At 42.1% G+C, this 16815-nt stretch overlaps 1 protein-coding gene across 1 annotated transcript in view; it reads left to right on the top strand.

The window, feature by feature from the left end:
- The window catches only part of COL4A5 (collagen type IV alpha 5 chain), a 260346-nt gene that overhangs the window by 134280 nt on the left and 109251 nt on the right, over window positions 1-16815 (top strand). The window lies entirely within an intron of this gene.

Here is a 16815-nt window from a genome sequence, read left to right as displayed (position 1 = left end):
GATGCAGACCCTGCCACTTTCCTCATTAGAGCCCTGCAGGTGCAGCAGCTGATTGATAATTATAAAATCTCTCTCATACAGATTCACTCAGTACATGGGCACAGGCACACAAACAGCTATTTCTTCAGAATAAAAAAATGTTGGAATCTGCAGCAAAGTTTGTTAAAATCTTTGCAATGTACATAGATCACCTAGAGGTGAATGTTTTTTTCTCAACAAAAGTGGAGTTACTCTTTAAAAAAGCCAAACACATTAATAAAACTTCTAAAATTAAACATTCTAAAAGCTTTAATATTAAAACAAACAGAAAAAGAGGCCTCGGTTCATATAATATGTATGGTTTATCAGTCCTGTGCAAATAGACTCTTACCATGCATGTGCTACCTTGGTATATTGTATACTGCACAGTTCATATCTAGTTAATTTCACTTTCTAGAGAACAATATCCTTGGTTGGTTAGTAACGCAGAAAGCCTTCCAAAGGTGAAGCATATTAATTCTGCTTCCACAGAATTACCACCACACTATAAATCCAAATATAGCATGTGAGTGCTACTCATAGATATCATGTAGTGATCTTTAGCTGAAACCAAACAGGGAGATAGGGGATCCCTCCAAGCTATTACCACTGTGTCAATGTATCTCAATTAACCAACTTTTTCAAGGTCTGCTTTTTAAAGGCTATAGTTGGGCTTCAATGATTTTTTTATTATTGAAAGAAACTTACATTCGTGTTACTAATTTTATTTTGTTTGGCTTCATTTGTATGTGGCACTGCCTATGCTGAGCCAGTAAGTGACTGAACTTTTTTGGGTATGCAAATTGAATTTTCAGATTTGTGACTCCACCTTCAAAGCAATAGGATTGTTCTTTAAAGAGAATGTATAGTGGCTATGTATATATTTTCTTTACTTAACCACTTGCCCTTCTGAGGATTTGCCCCCTTTCCTGACCAGGCCATTTTTTGCTGTTCGGCGCTGTGCTATTTCAACTGGTAATTGCACAGTCATGCAATGCTGTACCCAACAAAATGTATGTCCTTTTTTTTCCTCACACATAGAGCTTTATTTTGGTGGTATTTGATCGCCTTTGAGGTTTTTATTTTTTGCTCTATAAACAAAAAAGGACAGAAAATTAAAAAAATATATATATTTTTCACTTTTGGTTATAAAATATATCCTGTAAACTCAAAGTTAGTCATAAATTTAGGCTAAGATGTATTCTGCTACATGTTTTGGTAAAAAAAATCTCAATACGTGTATATTAATTGGCTTGTGTGAAAGTTATAGCGTCTACAAACTATGGTATATATATTGGAATTTACGTAGCTTTTACTTTCTGACTGCCTATCACATTTCTTGAAGTGCTAAAATGCCAGGGCAGTACAACCCCCCCCCCCCCAAATTACCCCTTTTTGGAAAGTAGACACCCCAAGGATTTTGCAGAGAGGCATGTTGAGTCCATGGAACATTTTATTTTTTGCCACAAATTTTTTGAATATGACAATTTTGTTTTATTTTACACAAAGTTGTCACTTTAATGATATATTGCTCAGGCATGCCATGCGTATATGTGGAATAACACCCCAAAACACATTCTTCTACTTATCCCGAGTATGGGGATACCACATGTAAGAGACTTTTTGGCAGCCTAGCTACATACAAGCCCCCAAAATCCAATGACCGCCTCCAGGCTTTCAAAGGGCACATTTCCTCATATCACTTTCCCACTACCTATCACAGTCTCGGAGGTTCTAAAATGGCAGGATAGTACAAATACCCCCCCCCCCCAAATGACCCCTTTTTGGAAAGTAGACACCCCAAGGAATTTGATGAGAGGCATGGAGAGTATTGTACAGATATCATATTTTTGAAAAAGAAAAGAAAAAATAAATGTTTTGTTTTTTTCTTCATTTTCCAAAGACATGTGGCAACAAATTAGATTTGCAAAACACTCACCATGCCTCATAGCAAATACCTTAGAGTGTCTAATTTCCAAAAAGGGGTCATTTGGAGGGGTTGCTTGTACTATCCTGGTATTTCAGGACCGATATTAGAAGTTGATGCCACACATCACCCACTCTTGAAGACCAAGCCTTTCTGGCACTTTTTGCTCACATGAAAAAAGTTTTTTTTTTTAGAAAATTAATTTGAACCCCCAAACATTATATATATTTTTTTAAACAGAGACCCTAGAGAATAAAACAGTGGGTGTTGATATTTTTTATGTCACACGGTTTTTGTGCAGCAATTTTTCAAACGCAAATCTTTTGGGAAAAATACACTTTTTAAAAATGTACTGCACAAAAACACAATATATTGCCCAATTGTTTGATAACATATAAAATATGACGTTATGCTGAGTAACTATATACCGCACATGACATGCTTTAAAATTGCGCATGCTCGTGCAATGGCAACAAAGTACATACATTTTTATTATCCATAGGCTACGCTTTAAAATCCTGTACAGGTCACCAATTTCTATTTACACAGGTCTAGTGCTAGAAATGCTACCCTCAATCTGACGTTCGCGGCGATACCTCATATACATGGTGCAACCACTGTTTACATACCATCGCAGGGTGCTTTTTGTTTTTTTTAGTTATTTTTATTTTTTTACGCTGTCCCTTTTATTTTTTTTATCACTTTTAATGCTATCACAGGGAATGCAAATATCCCCTATAATTTCAATATGCATTGTCATATATTCTTTTTTGAGAAATCTGGGGTCTATCAGACTCTAGATATATCCTCTGCCCTTACATTATCTAATCTCACCAAGATCAGTGTGATCAGATGCTTTCCCAATTTACAAATGTATTCTTGGATTCCCCTGTGAGACAGCTGAGCCCAAGAAAACTGTGGAAGGCAGCAGGAGGGGGATATCCCTTCCCGCTGCTCGTAAAAACAATTCAGCAGCTAATTGGCCACAGGTTGTTTGCATGAAAGCCGATCACCAGCTGAAAAAAACGATACCAGGATGATGCCTTTAGCTACAGGTATCCTCCCGGTATAACCACTCAAAGTCCAGCGATGTACCAGTACATTGCTGGTCCATGTTTGGCATATACAGTATGTAACAGCAGAGAACATGGGCAAATGATGAATTGGCTCTGTGGATTAACATGACCACAATTCATTCTTTTCTGTAATACCCATGTTGAGAGTTAGGCCCAAAAGAGTTTTAAATTCAGAAACTGTGATAGGTTTCCATGTGAATTGTCTGGCAAGAGCTGAATTTGGGTGGGCGGCCATGTATTGTTGTGCGTATAAATTGCCTTGGCCCACAATCAATTGATACAAATCTTCCCTGAAAATCAGCAGAGGGGCTAAACGTTAGTGCTGACAGTGAAGGGGGCCGATCCTGCTAACTCTGCGTTTTTGTGGACACCATACAAAGGAGGCACTAGTATAGTTTTGTACTTGATCAATATATTGATCCATACAAACACTATACTAGTAATGGCAGTGCTCAATGACCTATAGTGTGAGTGCAATAGTGTGCGGGCAATCTAATGCTAGCTGACCCTGGCTGGGAGGGACGCTTACTGACTCTGACGCTATCTGATGTCGCTAGTGGCTGGAATACAGTGATCAGTGAAAAATTCTATATACTGACACTGTGCTAATGGCACTGGCTGGATGACGAGGTGATCAAAGGGTAGTAGGTGCTATCAATGGGTTAAATGTGCTAATCTAACGTGTATGTGTAAAATGTATTGGTGCTTTTACTGGGTGCTGTGTTCTCTCTTCTCTCCCTGGACAGACGGGTGGGGGGTGGGGGGGTGCAGGTGTGTTCACACCCCAAAATAGGAAGCGACGCATGGCTACGTTGCTTTGCCAAGAGCTGCTGAAAAATATATATTTTTAAATGGTATTTATGAAAAGTTACCATTGCATATTTTGTATTTTCACATGCAGCCAGAAGGCAGAACATATGTTTTCTTTTTCATTTATTGAGGGATACAGGAAATCTCATACCTGTTGATTTTACTGCTACCAACTGGTGGTTTGGACTCTGGCAAACAAAAACCTGTAGGTCTGTCAAGGATAACACCTACCTACCAACATTTTTGCCAGTGTCTTAGAAGGATGGACATTTTTTCGACAGCTCTGCTTTGTTAGCTTATTTTTTGGCAGCACTTATTTCTTCATTTTATTTCTTTAGTTAAGACTTTCTCAGCTTGAGCTTTCTCTCTGAATCAGGGGCTGACTGACCATTTGGAAACTCGGGCACTGCCCAAGGGCCCGGGGTCAGTAGGGGGCCCCGTGAGATGCCCCTGGTACCTTTTTCATAGGCTTTTTTAAGTTTGGGCAAGGACACAGGGGTCCCATGATCCCCTATTGCTCGGGGGCCCCATGAGTTGTCAGTCCACCCCTGCTCTGAATGCAGCTTTCCTGGTGCAGTCACCTCCAGTCTGTCTTATGTCTAGTGCCCAGGCCCCACTGGATTGAATGTGTATGGAGAGCCAAGAAGTGAAATTTGGGCACTGGGGCTCCACAGAGCACTTTCCATTTCTAGAGTCTATAGCATTGCCTTAGTGCTTGCACTGTATTTGAGGACTCAATGAATACGTCAATTGGACTTCACATCAGGAGATACCTCAATTACTTAAATCACCAGGTGCCTTTATTCCCTGTTCTTGCTAGTTTTGCTACAGAAAGGGTTGACATTGTGGAACTGAATGCTAACATCATCCTCTGGGTGGAGTGTCACACAAGCTCTGTGCTCTTTTTCTGCCATACAGCGTCAAGGAAGCCTGGGGGGGGGAATCCTGGGCACCCTGTCAAAGCATGGGACTTGGTTGTTGCGGTCAAGTTGGCTGTCTTTACAGCATTAGGCCATCCTGCTGGAGGGCCATCTGATATGATATCTGCTCGAGAACCCCGGTGGCATACATCAGTCATGAGGAAGGAACCAGAAGTCTCTCTACAGCAAGACAATGAACTGGACAAGTTTATCTAAAGGAACAGAAATATACTAGTGGAAGCTGCTTCTCCCCCCAAAAAACTTCTTTCCGTCTGTTTCACAGGATTGAGGATCTGAAGGGTATTCTAGATAATCCTCATTGCTCCAGACTGGCCCAGGACCTGGTAAAACTCCTAGCAGATGCTCAGTGTGGTTTAACGGATAATCAGGATCTTCTGTGCTGGGGGTCGATTTGCCATTCTGTTTACAGTCATTAGCTTTAACAACATGGCTGGGATGGGGGGTTTCCTTGTGACTCCATGGGATCTACATCTGGTTCTCTCTGTGCTTCAGAAAAAGCTTGTTTGAACCCATTAAAATCAAATCTCTTTCTCTCTCTTTCACTACTTTTACCCTCAAGGTGGTGTTTCCTGTAGTCATTAACTTTGCAAGGCCAGTGTCTGAACTGGTGGCCTGATCTTGTATGAAGCCATTTCCTGTTTTGCAAAGGGAAAAGGATGTAGGGAAGCCCAGACTTTTTTTTTTTTTTGCTTTTTCACCTCAGCCAGGACAATGTTCTTCCATTTCCACTGTTAGGGTTCGGTTCATCTGAAGAAAATGTTCCTCCATTGTCTGGATGTGGTTTGGTCTATAAGGATCTATTTGCCAGCCATTGCTTCTTTGAAGAAGACTGATTCCCATTTTGTAACCCAAAAAAGACTCCTTAAGCATATTCTGGCTTCTCTTTCCACGATCTCTAGGTGGCTCAGACAGACCATCATTCAAGTTTATGGTCCCAAGAATTGGGCTCCACTCATCCCCGTCAAGGCACATTCTAGTAGATCTGTGTTGGTGGCTTGGGCATGTTGGCGTTAAGCAATTGTTTCCCAGATTGCAAGGCTGCCACCTGGTCTTCTGTTTACACATTTTTTAATATTTCAGTTATGTCTTTTTTCCTTTGTAAAACAGAATAGTTTTACAAAGGAAAAAAGACATAAGTAAAACAAGCAATATCAATGAACAATGTTCCATCGGATATACAGATAGAAACATCAAAATAACAAAGTTTGCAGCAACAATTGGCAGTTAAGACAAGCCATAAATCGTAGTCAATTCGAGATCAAGTATATCTCGCCTTGCCAACCTAGAATATACAATGCAAAGCAGTACAAAAAGAGTAAAAAGAACAAAGGAAAGAGTAGAAAGGAAAGTCCAGATGAGGGTCATTAAGGCACAGAGAGGTATTGGATCCACTCATTCTATGTGTTATCGAATTTATTCGAGTTATTATATAGGACACAGGTGAGTTTGTCGTTAATCATGATCCAATTAAGTTTCTTTTTAACATAGTCAAGTGGAATAACTGATTGCCTCCAATGTCTAGCTATAGTAATTCTTTCTGCCAGAAACATATAGGAAATCAATGTATGAGATTTCTTGGGAACATTATCTGAAAATTTGTGAGAGTGCTGTCTCCGGGGATCTGCGAATATGTATACCCATTACTGAGTTTACCAAATTGAACATTCGAATCCAAAATCTAGTTACAAGTGGGCATTGCCACCAGGTGTGAAACATAGACCCAACCTGGCCACAATGCCGGAAGCACATCGTAGAAACAGACGGATGCATCTTTGCAATCCTGGTAGGTACCAGATACCATCTCAACAAAGTTTTATAATTAGCTTCAATTAAAGTTGTATTGATATAAATGTTAGACATTGCCAAGGTGATATCCTGCCAATCCGATAATTCATAATTGACAGCTAAATATTTTTCTCGATGTTCCATGTAAGGAAGTTTACAATTCAGGTCAGTGAGGAGAGCATATATTGCAGAGACCTGGCCTCTTGGGGAATCCCTATTCCTGCAGGAGAGTTCAAAGGCAGTGAGCAAAGTTGACTCGTCCAGTAAAGCAGTAGGCATATGGAACTTGTCTTTAAAATACTGCATAGAATGTATACAAGCACCATTAAGTCTCCTATCCACAGCAAGCCCTTATTGATCCACCATTGAAAAGGTGCCGGTGTTAATCCAGGCACAAATTCAGGGTTGCAAAAGATCAGAGCAATAGGTGTATGTGGCAATGCTAGTGATTGCGGCGGCGTACCCTGTCCTAAACTGCTAAGGAGAATGACAAGGTGGGGCACAATACAGGAGGACATAATTGACTAGGAAGCTAGAGTAATGCCCCAATAGCCAAAGGGTGACAGGAAGGAGCTTTTACTGAAACCCAATGGGCAATATGTCCCTCAACCATGGTATAAGCTAGTTGGGCGATCTACGCAGCTTGGAAGCATGCATGGAGATTAGGAAGGCCAATAACACCTCGTGATCTAGAAGCATATAGCGTCTTTTGGTTCATCCGAGGCTGTCTATTATGCAAAATATAACAAAGAACTTCAGCTTGTAGAAGCTGCAAATCCTGTTGCGGAATTGCTATTGGTAAGGTCCGCAAGTAAAAGAGTAGTCGAGGCAGAAAATTAATTTTTATTGAGTTGACTCTACCAAACCAGGACAAGGAATAGTCAACCCAACGATGGAGACCATCCCTAAGTGCTTTAAAGAGGGGAGGGTAATTAGCCTGATAAAGCGTTTCAATGGAATTGGTATGATGTACTCGTAAGTAGGGTAAAGATTTATTCGCCCGTTGAAAATCATAGGAAATTCTAAGCTGCTGTTCATCAGATATGGGTAAGAAAACATTAAGGGCAGTTGTTTTTTGGGAATTAAGGGAGAGCCCATAAAGGGCAGCGGATTGGCGTAATAAAGATAGTAAATTTGTAATCATTATCAAAGGAGAAGTAACATACATAAGAACATCATCAGCAAATAGGGCACATTTATGTTCCTGTTGGCCGCAACGGACGCCATGGATTTGGGGATGAGACCGAATTGCCAGAGCCAAGGGTTCAGTTGCCAGCGCAAATAGCAATGGGGAAAGTGGACAGCCTGTGGACTGTCTAGTCCCTCTGCGGATAGGGAACACCGAGGATTTGTAGCCTTTGATGGAGACCTGGGCCAAGGGATTAGCATATAGCGAATACAACAGAGCAAGAAACCTTGGGCCAAAGCCAAAGGCCTGCAGGGTAGTAAATAAATATTCCCACGTCAGACTATCAAAGGCCTTATGAAGGTCCAGAGAAAGAAGTAAGAGTGCCCTAGAAAGAGGAGAATCCCAAATGGAACGGGCAGCTGATATCAGGGTAATAGGTCTACGAATCTGGTCCAACTTTTGACGACCCAATATAAATCCCGACTGATCTTTATGGATATATTGTGCCAGAAAGGAATTAAGGTGTACAGCTAGGAGTTTTGTTAAAATTTTCAGGTCGCAATTAATTAATGAAATAGGACAATAATTATAAATATCAGTGAAATATTTATTGGGTTTAGGAATGACACTAATATATGCCTTGTTCTCATCTAAAGGGACCACACCTTCCTATCGCAATTAATTAAAATACAGTGTTACATGAGGAAGTAAATGTTCACAAAAAATTTTGTAGTACTGCTTGGGGAGGCCGTCAGGGCCCAGGAATTCATGCAATGGTAATAACCTAATAGCTTTTAGCAGCTCCTCAGAAGTAATGAGTTGTTCCATAAGCTCTTTATGGGCTTCAGTAAGGGAAGGGACAGGCAAGGACTCTAAGAAAGATCGAATAGAAGAGGGTTCTGCTGGCAGCAGGGGACTATATAGAGAAGCATAAAAATCGTGAAATTCCTGAAGGCTCTTCTGAGGATCCTGCATGATAATACCCCCCCGTATGCTGGAGTTTAGGTAGTGCAGAGTAAGTAAATTTGGGGGTAAGCTTACGTGCAAGAAGAGAACCCGGTCTATCCCTCCACGTGAAATATGTATGATTAATCCAACACAGTTGTTTTTCCGCCTTTATGGTGAGGCAAAGATTAAGCTTCAGCCGAGCGTGTTCCACCTTAGATAAAAGATCCAGGGTCAGAGTACTTTTATGTTGGGCAGCTAACGATTCATATTCTGTAGATTTGGTAGAGATCAACTCTTCACAGAATTTTTTAATTCTGGAGGACAGCTGGATAAAAACACCCTGAATGGAGGCTTTATGGGTTGCCCAGTTAATGGAGGGGTTTGTGTCTTCTGCTTTATTAATTGCAAAATAGGACTTGAGATGTTCACCCACTTCCAAGCAACAGGTTGCATCACTTAATAAGGACTTGTTTAATCGCCAGTGCGGTTTAACCATTTTAACTGTCAAACTAGAGAGCTATAAATGTACAGGGTCGTGGTCTGACCAAGGTGTTGACATAATTTTAGTTGAATGCAAGTTAGCGATCATGTCCAAGGGGAGGAAAACATGGTCTATATGAGAATGATGACTATGAGCCCATGAAAAGTGGGAGAAGTCTCTAGAGATGGGATTGGCCTCCCTCCACGCGTCAATTAGGTCATAGCGATATAAAAAGCGTGCAAAATTGCGGCTTTGTTTAGAAGGTGATTTAAGTTTAATTACATGGGATTTATCAAGTACAGTCAGGTCCATAAATATTGGGACATCGACACAATTCTAACATTTTTGGCTCTATACACCACCACAATGGATTTGAAATGAAACAAACAAGATGTGCTTTAACTGCAGACTGTCAGCTTTAATTGGAGGGTATTTACATCCAAATCAGGTGAATGGTGTAGGAATTACAACAGTTTGCATATGTGCCTCCCACTTGTTAAGGGACCAAAAGTAATGGGACAGAATAATAATCATAAATCAAACTTTCACTTTTTAATACTTGGTTGAAAATACTTCTGGTTGCAAAGCCTGAAGTCTGGAATGCATAGACATCACCAGACGCTGGGTTTCATCGCTGGTGATGCTCTGCCAGGCCTCTACTGCAACTGTCTTCAGTTCCTGCTTGTTCTTGGGGCATTTTCCCTTCAGTTTTGTCTTCAGCAAGTGAAATGCATGCTCAATTGGATTCAGGTCAGGTGATTGACTTGGCCTATGCATAACATTCCACTTCTTTCCCTTAAAAAACTCTTTGGTTGCTTTTGCAGTATGCTTTGGGTCATTGTCCATCTGCACTGTGAAGCGGCGTCCAATGAGTTCTGAAGCATTTGGCTGAATATGAGCAGATAATATTGCCCGAAACACTTCAGAATTCATCCTGCTGCTTTTGTCAGCAGTCACATCATCAATAAATACAAGAGAACCAGTTCCATTGGCAGCCATACATGCCCACGCCATGACACTACCACCACCATGCTTCACTGATGAGGTGGTATGCTTAGGATCATGAGCAGTTCCTTTCCTTCTACATACTCTTCTCTTCCCATCACTCTGGTACAAGTTGATCTTGGTCTCATCTGTCCATAGGATGTTGTTCCAGAACTGTGAAGGCTTTTTTAGATGTCGTTTGGCAAACTCTAATCTGGCCTTCCTGGTTTTTGAGGCTCACCAATGGTTTACATCTTGTGGTGAACCCTCTGTATTCACTCTGGTGAAGTCTTCTCTTGATTGGTGACTTTGACACACATACACCTACCTCCTGCAGAGTGTTCTTGATCTGGCAAACTGTTGTGAAGGGTGTTTTCTGCACCAGGTAAAGAATTCTTCGGTCATCCACCACAGTTGTTTTCCGTGGTCTTCCGGGTCTTTTGGTGTTGCTGAGCTCACCGGTGCGTTCCTTCTTTTTAGGAATGTTCCAAACAGTTGTTTTGGCCAGGCCTAATGTCTTTGCTATCTCTCTGATGGGTTTGTTTTGTTTTTTCAGCCTAATGATGGCTTGCTTCACTGATAGTGACAGCTCTTTGGATCTCATCTTGAGAGTTGACAGCAACAGATTCCAAATGCAAATAACACACTTGAAATGAACTCTGGACCTTTTATCTGCTCATTGTAATTGGGATAATGAGGGAATAACACACACCTGGCTGTGGAACAGTTGAGAAGCCAATTGTCCCATTACTTTTGGTCCCTTAACAAGTGGGAGGCACATATGGAAACTGTTGTAATTCCTAGACCATTAAACCTGATTTGGATGTAAATACCCTCAAATTAAAGCTGACAGTCTGCAGTTAAAGCCCATCTTGTTCGTTTCATTTCAAATCCATTGTGGTGGTGTATAGAGCCAAAAATGTTAGAATTGTGTCGATGTCCCAATATTTATGGACCTGACTGTATATGGTCTAAGGCCAGATTTGGATCCCCTGCCAAAATCACATCTCCCTCTAGTTCTTTAAACAGGGACTTGAAAAGAGAAAGGAAAAAGGCCACCTGGTTCGTATTAGGTGCATAGTAGAGAAGAAAAGACACCATATTACCCTCTAAATGACCCTTCACCAGGAGTTATCATCCATCCCTATCCCTTAAAACTTTAGTTTCAGTAAGTGATAACTTTTTAGAAAAGCAGAGTGCCACCCCTCTCTTTTTTTCAGAGGCATTACTGAAAAAACAAGTCGGAACATCCCTATGAATATATCTGGAAGTAAAGGAAGGGGCAAAAATATGTTTCCTGTAAGGCCACAATATTTGCTTCCAAAGACTTATAATGGGAGAATATTTGGAGTCGCTTAGAAAAGGAGCTCAACCCTTATGAGAGAGCAATCGGATCATAGCAGGGCATTGTTTTTGGGGAGACATGGGAAGCAAATGGTGAGGACACTATCAGACAAACCCACCCATCCATTTAGAGTGTCAAGTAACCCGATGCAGGACAAAATTCTGAGGTTGACCCTTGGACAAGAAAAGTAGAAAAAGTTAGGAACAGGAAAAAAGATAAAAGAGAGGAACCAAGGACACCAAGGCCGAAGAAAGCCGACATCCAACTGCAGATTGATTAACAATATGTAACGTAAGATAACAAAATATCAATATTCTAGACACTAGGTCAAGGACTGAAAGAGTCTCCACAAAGTCAAACAATGGGGAGAGTCTTTGAAATAGGGAGTGTGCATAGACATTTTCTGGTGCCCTGGGTTCTACATGTAAAACTTTCAAAGCCACCGGAGTATTTTACCAAAATACATCAACCAGAATTATAAACCAGTTCAGCCAATGCCCCACAAGGGGGCCACTGAGAGGCCTTCGTCAGAAATTAACACACATTAATAAACCAAGACTTCAAGGCACCCGGTGTGGTGTTGCAGCAGCGGATTTCTCCCTGGAGGTTGGAGACCACAGAGGTGATAGTGGAGGGGGGTACCATTGGTTTTAGGCAGGTTCCGAGAGGCAGAACTAAGGGAGATAAAACCCAAATTCAACAGAAGTCTTTCCCCCTCAGAGAATGTAGAGAGGGAGTAGGATTTGCCATTATAAAGAAATTGCAGACAAAATGGACAATTCCATCGATAGCGAATATCCCTCTGGATCAACAATGAGAGTAGCAGTTTGAAGGCCCTTCTCTTTTGGATGGTAACTTGAGAGATGTCTCCAAAGACTTGAATACGGTGTCCCTCAACTTCAAGATCTGGATGTTCCCTAGCATAATGCATCACTGATTCTTTAACTTTGAAAAAATGTGGTTTCATGATTATGTCCCGAGGAGGGCCATCCGGCCTCAAAGGGACCAAGGCCCTGTGGATACGATCTATTTCCAAATGAATGTCATCAATCATTGGATCCACGGCAATAAATAAGGGAACAGGCAATGGGTTCAATATCTTTTACTGTTTCGGGGAGCCCTCTAATTCTGAAATTGCCCCGTCAGGCCCGATTCTCAAGATCATCAATTTTATTGTAAGCCTCATCTAAGCGATTCTGTAAATTGGTAATCATGCTAGAATTTTGAGTCACTCTGTGGACTGTGTTATTCATTTTAAACTCAATCTTCTTGAGGCGATCCCTCATTTCACAAAAATCCTGTTTCATATCAGAGGCAAATTTAGTGGTAGCTTTATCTAATTCCCGCTGCAGTAAATCAGCAAAACATGCAATGAGTATGGAATCTCCAGAATAGTGCAGGAGAAAGGACAGGAGAGTCCACTGGACCGTCGTGAGTGGAATCTTGGCTGCCTGATTGACTAATGAAAATGTCCGCCATCTCCCTGTCTAGCATGGAGGAAGTGTGGGAGTCATGGCCTGCAGAGAGGTTTGCAGCCTGTGAAGGAGACCTGGGAGGGCTAGGAAGAAAGCCAAAAGGTGCAGGGGGAACACTCACGTGAGCCACGTCTGCAGAGGAGCTGTCATCCTGGTTTCCAGGGTCAGATGAAGAAAGAGCAGTCCCCTGTGAGCGCCGCCTTGATCCCTCAGCAGCCGAGGAAGTCTTGGAGCAGGAGCCAGGAGCCATCTTGCCTCCCCTGCCCGCTCCTTTAAATGTAGTGCGGGAGCCACCCACGGACTTTCCGGATGGTCGGGTGGGCATGGAGAGAGCCCCCACCATCTCCGCCAGAGGCTCAGGTGTGTGTCCAGGGTGCTGGTGACCTGGGACCGCTGTAATTTTCCCCTGAAGCAACAGGAACGAGCGGACCAGTCAGCAGGACAACCACTCCAGCCGCCCACGCATGCTCACTCTTTCTGTTTACACATTTTCTAAATCCTACCAAGTGGATGTTGCTGTTTCATCTGATGCAAGCTTCAAGATTCTTCAGGCAGCTCTTTTCTGTTGTATTTTCAGACGTGTTAGCGATTGTTTGCTGTGTTATTCACCCCTCAATTAAACTGCCCTAAAGGTTTAAGGCTTCCTGTGTCCCCCAATAGGTAAGAAAGAAAAACAGAAAATTGTATACTTACTGTACCTTTCTGTAATGTTCCTTTCCTGGTGCATCTTCTTGACACCTGACAGGACTGAATAACTAAGTTTAAAGTGCACACACCAACACAGCATTCTTGGTAACTATCACCATAAGGGTAGGTGTTCTGCATGCTGCCATGAAGATGCACCAGGAAAGGAAAATAATAGAAAGCTAAATTTTCAATTTTCCTGGCGTATCATGGTAGCATACACTGGGAAATAACTCACAGAACAAGAGGGTGCCAACAATAGATTTACAGTTCTTAATAACTATACTGTCATTAACTGAGCTGGATCCACTCTTTAATGTGAAATATAGGTGGTTTAAGAGGACAATGGCACTGCCTTACAGATTCTCTCTGAAGAAACTTGACAATATACTGCCCAAGATGTTGCTGTTGCCCTTGTTGAGTGTGCATTTAGATCCTCTAGGATGGAAAGGTTTTGTAAGTAGTAGGCTTTCTTAATTGTTTTGACATGCCAGGAAGCTATAGTACACATTGACACTGACTGTCCTATCCTTATTCCATGAGGATTCACAAACAGCTTCTAAGTGTTTCCTGAAAGAAGAAGAGGTTGTCAGATAGGCTATCAAGGCTAGGCCTACATCTAGCAGATGTAGATCTCCCGTCTTGCTGGAAAACAAAAAAGAAGGCAAGAAAGCTTCTTGGTTAAAGTTAAGGGTGGATGATACTTTTGGAACAACCTGCTCTGACAGCTTCAGCATGAGTCTATCTGGTTAGAAGATTAAATGAGGCTCTGTACACATTAATGCTTGCCACTATGATACTCTTGGCAGAAGTAATGGCTACCAAAAAAGAAACATTTAAAGTCAAATTCCATGCAGTAGATAACTCAGTAGGAAAAAATTAGTTTCCCCTAGAATTTTAGGGACCTCAGACAAATCCCACTTAGAAAAGGATGGCTTTCTTGGAGGCCTTAACTTGCAACCTTCAGGAATTCCCAACCCCCCCCCCCCATGAATTCATGGCCCACTTTAAGAATATGTAAACCCAACATTTCATATTCTTGATATGTGCCTGCTGTACCATGGACTTGTAAGAGAAAGTATCCTGTTCTCATTATGTTGCTTCCTTTGTTTTAAATCTCTGGTATTTCTGCCAGTCCCTCTGCTTTCCTATTAAAAACTGAACACACTAGTCAGGAGAGCACAGCGTGGTCAGTTCTCAAGCTGTGCTGTGAACTCAGTGTCTCCTTCAATGATCAGACTTCTGCTGATATGCTCCCCCCCAATTCACACCCATCCACTGTACTGCTGTGTCTCCTCCCTGAGCTCCTTATGCAGCTGAGAACAGAGGGTATGTGATCACTTAAAAAAGTATAAAAAAGGGATTTATAATGTTTTTTATATGTATGCATAAATGTTTTGCCTTTCATTACTATTTTAAACGGAATGGGTTGTTTTACAAGGTGAGGGTTTACATGTTCTTTAACAGTGGTCAAAACCATCTTAGAAAAGGGCAAATAAGGTGTTTTGCCCAGAAACTAGCGGCGTCACTTCCGCACATGTGCCGTAGCCATTGAAGCTCCCAGTTACATATTGGAAAAAGTCACCGTGACAGGAAACAACAGGACTTCAGAGGAGCCTCACATCTGGCCGTGTCTGTGCAGAAGCAATTGCCTGTGCCATCTTGGAAAATGGAAGTACCACTCCACTCACCTCTAGCTGCAGAGAAGTACCAATAGGGATGAAATAATAAAAAGTAACCCAAAAATTAAACAGGATAGTGCTGCCACCATGAAATCTTATTTAAACCTTGTATATTCAGACACCTCCTAGACTGGAGGTCAGCAACCTGTAGATCACCATCTAGATCACGATCAGTTGACTGGTAGATCATGGTCTGGGCTTGCTGACCCACCATCTCAAAGCATCAAAAAGAGTGCAATGCAGATGGACTGTAAAATTGGAGCAGTAGAAAGGAGCAAGAGCTGCATACGCCGATGCCTCTTCTGTAGTGCTGGCTCCTGTCCCATGCAGAGTGATACCAACTGCATTCCACCTCTTGCCAGCAGCAGGGAAGAAGAGATTTTTCAGGTCCGAGTGAAGCAATACACTGGGCATAATAGTATAGGGCTGTTTTCAGACTGATGTTCTGCAGTTTACTCACACCGTGGATGCAGTGCAATGTACCTGCAGCTTTCCTGCAGTTTTCTTAGCCATAGACTTCTATTATGTCGTGCGGGTTTGGTGCACTTTCTGAAATTGCACCAAATCTCCTGAATGCAGGCATTTTGGGGTGCTTTCAGAAAGTGCACCACACCTGCAAGATATAATAGAAGTCTATGGCAAAGCACAGCTAACCCAGGAAAGTCATAGATGCACTGCTCTACACCCACAGTTCAGGAAAACTGCAGCACATCATTGTGAAAGCAGCCTTATAGGGAGCTCAGAATAAAAAGGGTTCATTTATATTTTCAGTTTTTGGAGTGAAACCCCATAATTAAGATGTGTTTTTACCACCACCACCCCCCTTTAGCTGCAGTGGCCAGGGGTGTACACATGTCGCAGACGCAGCAGAAGCTATACGCCATATCATGGTGAGTGCAGCACCTGGCCAGCATGACCCATTCAAGTGAATGAGGCAACTTGGCAAGTGCCCTGCAACCTTGTGCAGTACAGCAAATATGGGGTTAAAGCAGGCAGCATTGTGTTACTTTCTCACCACTTGCTTTAGCCCCTTGAACCCTGCAGAAGCATGCACTTGTAGGGTGTTTGCAGAGTGGCCCCATTTACTTGAATGGGTTGCATCTGGCAGGTGGTGGCAGCCACCAAAAGCAATAGGGGGTTTAATTCCTGTGGCATGTGTACACCTTTGGCTGCTGCCTCAGAAGCTAAAGGGGGTAGGGATTGTGAGCAGTAAAAAGGCGACTCAACCGCAGGATTTTACCAACTCCCAACTGTGATTGCGTAGTATGTCGTTTCGAGGTTTAAATCAGGTGTGACGAGGCAACACTGTGCCCAGTGATCTTTTACTTCTCCCATGTTGTTCAGATAGATCTCCATCTCATTAAGATTGCCTACCCCTGTCCTAAACCAATAGAATGGGGCGCCCTTCACCTAGCTTATTTAGAGATTGCACTGAAGAGACTTACACTCAGGAGAGGCTGAACCTGGCTGGGCCATGATATGGCAAGGGAACAAATTCAATCCAATCCAATCCAATCCTATTGGTGAGAA

Source organism: Staurois parvus, unplaced genomic scaffold (assembly GCF_062004578.1).
Source record: "Staurois parvus isolate SC_StPar_1 unplaced genomic scaffold, SC_StPar_1.0 ptg000202l, whole genome shotgun sequence".
NCBI lineage: Eukaryota > Metazoa > Chordata > Amphibia > Anura > Ranidae > Staurois > Staurois parvus.
This window is presented reverse-complemented; position numbering and strand designations above follow the sequence as displayed.